The following is a 10301-nucleotide window of genomic DNA, read 5'->3' on the forward strand; positions in this document are numbered from 1 at the left end:
ATGATACACGTATTTGAGATATTCCGCAGTATTTCTCGTCTTTAGGACCCAGCAGAGACATCTAACCGGAGTCGCGTCCAGTCTTGTTGAAGGTATGTTATGTTGTCTAAAAACACTGTCCTTTCGCTAGGAAACTATATTGTAACAATTAAATACTAATATAGACACATATATGTGCTACATTTTGTTCAGGAAGTTGCTAGTTTTCCCAAGAAGTACGGAATCTGAGCATTATATTATTATTGGTTATTATTCGCCGCTAGAGGGCGCTGAATGGATCGCAACGTGAGAAAGTTATCCTGGACGAGCAGAGCAGAAGCTTGCTACATCGTCTTTTATCAGAAGAGGATTCATGATCCATTTCAAGGTACTTGATTATTATCTATTGAAAGTTAAATGTTATTATTACTGTTTGTGTGTACTATATTGAAGGCCCTGAAAAATTACATTTTCCCTTCATCTTATACTAACCTACAGGGATGAAACCACAACCCTGATAATGTTAGATGCTAATATTAATGTTTAATCGGTTATATATGTCATACAGCAATTAAATATAAGCTTAAAAAATTATACATATAAGAATTGTAACATCTGCTAGCTTTGTATAATAATAGTAGTAATATATGCTAATAAACAATAATACAAAGCCCTTAAACATACACTGTCCTTGCCCAGTTTTCAATTCAGGTGATGCTGTGACCACTCAACTGATAAATGTTGTCTGTCAGCTCATGTTAATTTGTGGTTAATTTAATTTTTTGTTTGTTTGTTCATTGTAGGTTGCTCTGGACCGAGCGAGCTTTAATCCTCGATAATCTTGTTGAGAAAGGTGAGAAAACAACAGCTCTGTATTTTGTAATATTTACATGATGTAAAAATGCACCAATACACACACTTAAGCAGTATCATATACTGTAAAGGTGTCTTTACATCACCATATGTCTTAAAATCAAATTATACATTTGTAATTCTTCTGTAAATGCATTTATACTTCTCTGAACAGCACTGGTAGTGTGTACAGACACAAATGCCTCTTTCAAAAGCGTTTCTGTGCCTTATTTCAGTTTGAATTTGGTATTAGACTGTATCAGGCATGAAACCACAGGTAATTACAGATGACTGATTTAGAGTCTAAGCACAGTTCAGAAATTTCAGAACTCCACTCCTGGAACATTTGACCAAATTGAGATATTACAGACATTAACCTATTTATATTAATTAATGCGTTATGACTGTTATTTCAGTAGAAATCTGTGATCAAGAGTTTGACTCTTTTGCAAGTTTCTGAGCATGAGAATTAAGCACACTGATGAACATCAGTGCACAATTGACCATGTAAAATGGACCTTATTTGCCCACCAAATTTGCAAATGTGATGTACCTTAAGAACTCACATAAAAGACTAATTCTGCAGCTAAAAGTGCACATTTTTATAGTTTTTTTTTTTTTCTCTTTATCTGTTTAAGGTACCCCTGGAGATGACCACTTCCAGCCTTCCAGTTATCTTTTCTCCATTGCTAAACTGGGTAAATACATGATTTTTGTTGTTATTTGGTCCGGCATACATTTGCAAATTAAAAATTAAAAAATTTAAATTTCTGTTTTAAGGTTGGAGCGAACATCATTTGGTATATGGAGGAGTAGGTAACTAAACCATTCTTGGTGTGAAATTCCACAGCATTTTTTTCCTCTGTTGAAGTCAGTGCTTTGTCTTTTAAGTTATCATTTGTGGTCAGCAGAAATAAAATAAATAAATCAACAACTTGAGGGTGAGTAAATGAGAAATACACCCAAAAATCGTTGAAACACCCTCATTCAGCAGCAGAGGCAAATCCATCATGTCCTGGAGCTGGGTCAGTTGGCATTGCTGTGTGAAGTTTGCATGTCCCTCACAGTCCAAACGCATGCAGTATAGGTAAATTTAATAAACTAAATTGGCCGTAGTGTATGGGTGTTTCCCTGATTTTTGGGTGTATTCATAATTTACTCACCCTCAAGTTGTTGATTTATTTTTTTTTATTTATTTTTTATTTATTTCTGCTGACCAAAAAGGATAACTTTAAAGGACAAAGCAAATGAAAAACTTAATAGTCCCCACTGACTTCAATAGAAGACAAAAACGCTATGGAATTTCACTGTGGATCAAGAATGGTTTAGTTACCTATATTGTTCAAAATATCATGTTTTGTGTTCATCTGAGGATAGATTTAGAACAAGGGGAGGGTGAATTAATGATGACAGAATTTCCATTTTTGTGTAAAATATCCCTTTAATAAATCCAGTGTACTGTTTGCATGGCATGGATTTAAGTGCTGTTTTTGTTTATTTATTTTTAGATTGCTCAGGACAGGTATTTTATACCCACACACCAAAGAAACTTTTTGAAGTTTGGGGAGATGCATCACTGCGGACCCTCTCGTATTGCAAAAAAAGAAGAGCCTTGGATCAACCAGTTCAAGCAGACATTTCATCTGGTGAGACAATCCTGCATAACAGCTCTGTTTTAATCCCAGTTTATAGCATTTCACCTTTGATATGAGGGTCTTGTTTTGAGTTTAATTGTGTTTTTTTCTGTTTGATATAAAAACAGCCTTGGAGATCCCACTTTGGAGATGGTGCTTTAACAACTCAGCCAGCTATCATTTCTTCACTGCCATACAGATTGTGCAGCAAGATGGTTCGGCCCTCATACCAGGAGGCAAAACAAGAATTTGTTGATTTGCGACTTCTAGGTGCATTATTTATGACAATAAATGTTGGACATTATTTAATTCATGTGTGTATACTTGTATTTCGTTCAGTACTTAGAGGAGGAGGAGCAACAGAGACAGAACCCTCTTGTCCTGCTGCTTGGGGATGAACTAGACTGCTCTTAGGCGTTTGTTATTGTGAAAGATGTGGCACTAAATTCATGGATTTAAATAAAGCTTTGCCAATGTAATAAAAGCGGTGTATTTTTTATTTACATATAAAGATGACTACTACTATAATAATAATAATAATAATAATAATAATAATAATAATTTATTATTATTTAGGGGTTAAGCCACTTTTTGGCAAAATAACCCAACAAATTAGTTATTTTTATAACCCAAATTGTTGGGTTAACCTTATTAACCCAATGGATTGGGTTACAATAACCCAACAGAAGGTCGGTGCCAAATTGACCCATCTATGGGTTACCTGTTGGGTTATTATTAACCCAACTGTTTTAAGTGAGTACATAAATCATATGAACATTTTCATATTAGTCAGTAATATTAATATAATATTTATTAATCAGGGGTCGCCACAGCGGAATGAACTGCCTCAATAAAATTACTGAAGTTATTTAAAATCTAAATAAATTTAAATGTACACACATTCACACAAGTTTATAAATAGACTCAATGATGGGCTAAAAATTTGTGGATTTCTGCGCACGCAGATTTCATGTGGGCCTAGTAATAAGCCACTAGTTAATAATAAAAATTGGTACTTTAGCCGGCAGCTAGCTCTTTGAAACAATAACATGGCCAACCACTGAAGGTAAGCAGGGCTGCGCCCGGTCACTACCTTGATGGGTAGACCACATGGGAAAGCTAGGTTGCTGCCGGAAGTGGTGTTAGTAAGGCCAAAAACCTGTGTGGTGTGCGGTCTGGCGCAATATGGCTGCCGTCGCATCATCCAGGTGGATGGTAAAGCGCTTTGAGTGTCTAAAAAAGTGCTATGTAAATGTAAGGAATTATTATTATTATTATTATTGCTATCATTATTATTATTATTATTATTATTATTATTATTATTATTATTATTATTATTATTACTTTAAAGGTGTTCAATAATTTGTTTAAATGTTATTAAATGTGCGGTCTGAGGGGGTTTTGGAGGCCTGGATATCTCATTAGCAGGTGCTTTCTTTCCATATGGATTACTAAACCAGAGAACATTTGTTTTCAAAAATGGTCATTTCAGGCTTTTGCAAGTAGACAGAAGACACAGGAACAGAAAGCAGTAAAAGATTTTACAAAACAATGTTTTGTTGTAATTATGAATATAAATACAAAAAATAGACTCTTTACAGTTTTCAAATGTGTTTGTCTTATCAAAATGAGTATTCTAAGCTTTTTTCATTGCATGCACTCAAATGACTTTTGCTGCTTCTTCAAACTACTTAAAACAAGTTAAAACAACACAATTCTTAAGGTGTTTTTTGGGACAATTTAATTGTTTTATGTTCAAGCCACTTAAATTTCTAAAAATGACGACGTTAACTTAATCAATTTGGTTCAGACAACATGAGGAAATTGCATCAAACTCAGCATTTTTTGCAGTGTAGAAATGTACACATATACTCATTTGCCATTAATATAACATTTTTTTCAGTGATTTTTTTTATTTATTTATTTTTATTTATTTATTTATTTTTTTTTATTTTAAAGTTTAATTCCTTACCTAAATGCTTATAGAGTAGATATAAATGCATTATTGTTATTATTTATTTTGTTTTCCCTCAATTTAATGTCATTCTGGCTTCGGTTGTGACCTGAGCAATAAGGACATGATGAAGAGAGCTCAGGCTGGTGTCAGTATGATAATGTGTGTTATAGGAATTTGAAAACTTTAAATTGGATTGTACTTGGGGACAGATGAACTCTTGTGGACCCTTGCTTACTGTGTGTGTGTGTTGTCGCGTGTGTCTGTCTGATAGGACAAGCTGGCATGATGCCCGGCTGTGGGCTGCCCAGTCCAGCAGCATTTCAGGCTGAATGCAGCCCAGCTCAACACTTGACTTCTGCTCTCGTTCACATCTTAATTTCTGATGTTGCGCCAGTTGACTAATTAATCTAAATATTAGACTAGAATTCTCACTGTGTAAAAGGCACTGTTACTTATTCACTGGCAGGCAAGAGCAATGTATTTTCATGCACTTGATGCAAATATGACTTTTTTCAATCTGACATATATTAAACATCCAAAATGTACTTTTGAAGGGATAGCTTGCCCAATAATAACAATTTACTCAATTTCAAGTGGTTCCAAACACCTAAAAAAAGTGTAACCATTGACTTTAGGAAAACAAACACTATGGTTATAGATTTATTAAAAAAATATATATATCTTGAGTTTAAGAGAAGGAAACTCTTAAAGGTTTTAAGAGGTAAATGGTGAGAGATTAGCTATATTTCCATCCACCTATTGTTTTATGCGAATTTTGAATATGTACATAAAAAACAGTTTATGGAAACGCCATGATGCTCATACTTTTTGAAAATGTGCAGAAATGCATAACTCGGTAGGATATGCTTTTTATATATATGTATGTATGTATGTATGTATGTATGTATGTATGTATGTATGTATGTATGTATGTATGTATGTATATGTGTGTGTATATATATATATATATATATATATATATATATATATACATATATATATATATATACATATATATATATATATATATATATATATATATATATATATATATATATATATATATATATATATATATATATATATATATATATATAAATTAACTAAGAGTAAGAGTCACAATACTTCCCCAGTTGATTGATTACATGATGAATTCCAAAGATTTTTTTTTGCATTACGTGTTGTAGAAAATAAATGTTGTTAAATTATGCAAATAAGAAGCTTTTTCCTTAAATATACACACATCTGTGGAATAAAAATCTGAACACTGATTGAAGATGATATTAAAATCTCTTGTTTTGTTTTTGGCATCTTTTAGTCAGATGTTTACAGAGGAGATTTTGGATCTTTTCATAATTCAGGAAGAGACCAAAATCTACTTGTATAGGAAAAAAAATGCTGTGCAAATATTAATGCTGTGCAAATATTAATATAACAACATAGTATGTATTGATTAAAGTACAAAGCAGCAGGGGTTAGCTCCCAGATTACGTTTGTGATCTGGTGACTTTCTACTCATTCTCGCTGTCTTCGTTCTGAATGTGGACTCAGTTTTGTATCAGCCGTGCTCAGTGTAAAACAAAACAAGAGTTTTTAATATCATCTTCAATCAGTGTTCAGATTTTTATTCCACAGATGTGTGTATATTTAAGGAAAAAGCTTCTTATTTGCATAATTCAACAACATTTATTTTCTAAAACACGTAATGCAAAAAAAAATGTTTGGAATTCATGATGTAATCAATCAACTGGGGAAGTATGGTGATAACTCTTAGTTAATTTAGCTTTTACTCAATTCACCTGCAGTGTCTGGGCTAAAATTCTATTTAAATCAATATTTGTTGCTCGCAAATCACATCAGGCGAGTTGGAATGTAAAGAACTGAATGTCTGAATTCCTGGACGCACACGGATGATTCTGGCAGGAGTTCATCAGATTTTTTTTGAGCTCGTCCTTATGCTTCCTGTTTGCTCTGTGCCAGCGTTCATGCCAGCGCTTGTACGATATCTGTCAAAGACGCACATTGTGGTGAAATATCGCATTATGGCCTCACATGAGTCAGCAGCATGAATGCAATGATCGCGATCCAGACTGCTTTGTGTCAAATGGCCATGTGACGGCGAGACACTGTTCAGGGTCAGTGTGGGCATCGCCCACAGTGGATGGCCTTGGGAAAGGCATTACATCACTTCCTGTGTGATTTTGTATAGACTCTATAGACAGTTTAAAGCAGCAGTTCATCCTTTGAAGCTTTTTTTTTTTTAGATTTAGATATGTTTATAGCTGATTAAATTGACGTTTATTTGTGTCGTTATTTACTCCAGTTGACTTGCCTTAACAAAACATAAACAAAAAAAAAAAAAGAGAAAAAATATTAGATGTTGTATTATATGTATAGTATATATTGTTGGATACTAAAGTTCAAATGTTTAGGGTCAGTATTAAGGATTTATAATATGGAAATGTTACAGTAAATACATATACATTATAATCTCATTATAATCACATTATAATCTTAAATACATTATAATCTCGCCAAAAATGTATATTTTAAGTTGAGAATCATTAAGAAATACAGAAAATATATTAAACAGCCTTTAAAAAAAAAATGAAATAAACAGCACTAATAACAATGTTTCTTATACATTATATGTAAGTATTTGTATTAACAAGAAAAAAAATTTACTTATATAAACAGTTATATAAAACTGTTCAACAGACTTTGGTGGGGTTTGCTAAGTAAATGCAAAGCCCCAAACTTTCAGTAGCCTACTGTTCTTGCCGACACATAATTTTACATATTACTTATAATATAAATGAACAATGCATATCTCATTTTTGGTCTTCAATGGAAAATTCCATATTTTAATTAGACTGTTTTATTTAATTTTAAGTTAGAATGTTTTGTATAAATAAATGTATACAAAATTACATTAAATTGCACTTAAATATTTTACTCAACCAACTATTGAGTAGATTTAGTCAACTAAAATCTTATGAAATGTAGTCGACTAAAACTAAAGTGATTCAGAAGACTAAAATATGACTAAAACTAAAATAGAATTTTAGTCAAAAGACCAAGACTAAAACTGCATCAAAATTTGCTGTCAAAATTAACACTGGCCGCACAGAAACTCAGCCTTCTATAGAATGACTAGGCATGCATAAAGAAGCAATCATTTCATACTTTGACATTCAATTTTAGGCATTCATTTCATCTGCATTCTATAGAATGCCAGATATGACACATTGCCGTATATTTTAAATAGAAAATAATATATTTAATTGTCATAATATTTCACAATGATACTGATTTTATTGTATTTTAGCAATAAATTGCAGCCTTGGTAAGCAAAGATTTATTTCAAAAACATAAACAAAAATGTATAAATATTATATATTATCAATCATAAACTTTTAATACAAAACCAAAATAATATACATATGAATTAAATACAATTGGAAATAGACCATTTCATCTAGTATTATGCTACAAATAGCACAGTTTTTAATTTTAGTGCATTGCAGCAAGTCTCAAATGTTCTCTTTTTTTGTACCTGCCAGATTGCATACAAAGCAACATGTTCCTAACTCCAACACTGTTATGTGTGTGATGAAATGCTTATCAGTACATGTACTTTATGTAATACCATACCCCTCTTACTTTATTCAGAACATGTACAGGTCTAATTTCTACTTGAGTTGAGAGAAAAGCTCTTAAGGGTGTGCATTGTGACGTGGTGAAACAGGACGTCCAGTTAGACACCACAGTAATTCCTCTTCAGACCCTTAGACCTCCAGCGCAGCTCCATACTGACAGCTAAATTATATTTGCCTTCACCTCTCATTCATATTTCCTGAGGTGATACAATGAATATTTCAGTTTTCCAGAGAGTGTTTAACTCTGCCTGGATGAGCACGACTCTCGCCCGCCGGGTGTTAAACGTTGGACTGGAGATGTGTCTGTAATGGGATAATAAAGACTAGAGCTAGCGTTTCTTCAACTCCCTGCATATGAACACACATGTAACCCTCAGGACAAAGAGGTTGTGCTTGTTATTTTCACACACACATACTGTATATATGCTTAACAGGAGCCAACCTTAGGCTATCGGTGAGATGGAGTTTATCCCACACACATTCACAAAGCAATAGCTTACTGCACTGCAAAACTTGCTTTTTATTACTTAGAGTTTCTGTCTTGTTTCTAATCCAAATATCTACAAATTATTAAATCAAGAAGCATTTTCTAAACAAGTTAAACATTGTCATGTTATCAAAAATATGTCCAAATTAAGTAAGTTTTTCCTTAAAACAAGCTAAATAATCTGCCAATGGAGTAAGCTAAATAATAATTCAAAGGGAAAACAAGTGTTGTGAATTGAAAAAGAGATAGACCAGGAGACTTTCGGGAATCTTTAACCCTTTGATGCACAAGCTATAAAAACCCCTTATGCACAACATGAGTCTGAAATGACCCATATTCATTCCCTATGTTATTTCCTTCTTCTTTGGACATTTTTTTTGGTTTTAATCTTTTGAAAGCAATTTATTTCAGCATTTTATATTCACTGATCCATAAGTTTCATTATTTATGAATATTCAACATATATTTTCCATTCACCACAAATTAATGATGTATTTTTTCTTAGGTTTTATATTAATACATCAAGTTTACACACATGGGTCAAATATTACCCATCTGTGAAAACATAAAAATAAATAAATAAATAAATAAATAAATAAATAAATAAAATGTTTTTAAAAATACATGTTTTGGCAGTTATTTAGACAAACACATTTAAGATCTGGAATATGTTTATTTAATTTCACACAAATCAATCACTGATAAATGATAACAAACTGAAATTATTATCATTTATTGTTATTACTGTAGTGCAACCGTAGTGCATGTGCCTAAATAAAACAACAAAACACTGACAAAATAAAATGACACTGGAACAGTGCCATCTCATATTGCCATCTCAGTGCTTACATGCCTCACAAATGACAACTACACGTTTATGCTTGCACACAGGCTTCTTCCACATAGAACACCAGCTATTGACTTTTCTGCCTTTGGCAGCTGGGCAGATCTTGCACCTCCTCCTCTTCGATTGTCCTGCCTGATGTCCTCTTGTGCCAGGGTGGTGGCTGTATTTTGTTTTATTCCAAACCTTCCCGTTGCCTCTGTAATATGGATTTGAAGATGGGGTGTGTCCCTCAGTATCCACCTTACAATACAAAAACTGTTGTAAAATTGTAATCTCACACACGATTATTTCGCTTATGCCACTGGAAGATTATGTTGCTTGTTTTGGGGAAAAAACTCGCTTAATTTTGACTTCTTATTCCACTAAATTGGGGGGAGGGGGTTTGGAATTCCGGGAGATTTCTGGAAAACAGAACAATACGGGAGATGGGTCTGAAATACGGGAGACTCCCGGGAAAAACTGGAGTGTTGGCAGGTATGAGTTAAGTAGTTGTAAACAATTTATTTGGGCTGAATTTTAACAAACAAATTAAGTTGAACATTATTAAATATAATTTGTTTGTTTAAATTAAACACAAAATGTGTCTGCAACAATTTTACAGAAAACCTTTTTTTAGATATTTATTTAGATATTTGTACTAAACTCCAAAAATTATTTTGCTGCTTGTTCAAACTACTTATTTAAAATGAGCTGCAACATTTCAATTCTTGAGGTTTATTTGGAACAACTTAATTGGTTTGTGTTCAACCCACTTAAATGTGTTAAGCTAACCTAATCAATTTGTTTTGGGACAACATGAACGGACTGTATGGAACCCTGCACTTTTTATAGTGTAGAATCAGGACAAAAAGTTCAAGTAAGAAAGGCATATTTCCTGTGTGTTTGA

At 32.8% G+C, this 10301-nt stretch overlaps 1 protein-coding gene and 1 long non-coding RNA gene across 3 annotated transcripts in view; both read left to right on the forward strand.

Moving 5' to 3' along the window:
* The window catches only part of gpc1b (glypican 1b), a 172770-nt gene that overhangs the window by 56200 nt on the left and 106269 nt on the right, over positions 1 to 10301 (forward strand). The gene's annotated exons all lie outside the window — the stretch shown is intronic.
* On the forward strand, positions 6 to 2949 carry LOC130247621 (uncharacterized). Of its 2 annotated transcripts, XR_008839566.1 has the most exons (6): positions 25 to 92; positions 193 to 367; positions 783 to 832; positions 1470 to 1529; positions 2340 to 2477; positions 2594 to 2949. It is a non-coding gene; the product is annotated as an uncharacterized LOC130247621 (long non-coding RNA). The 2 variants fall into 2 exon arrangements; XR_008839565.1 differs by having other exon boundaries at positions 6 to 367.

This window comes from Danio aesculapii, chromosome 2, assembly GCF_903798145.1.
Source record: "Danio aesculapii chromosome 2, fDanAes4.1, whole genome shotgun sequence".
NCBI lineage: Eukaryota > Metazoa > Chordata > Actinopteri > Cypriniformes > Danionidae > Danio > Danio aesculapii.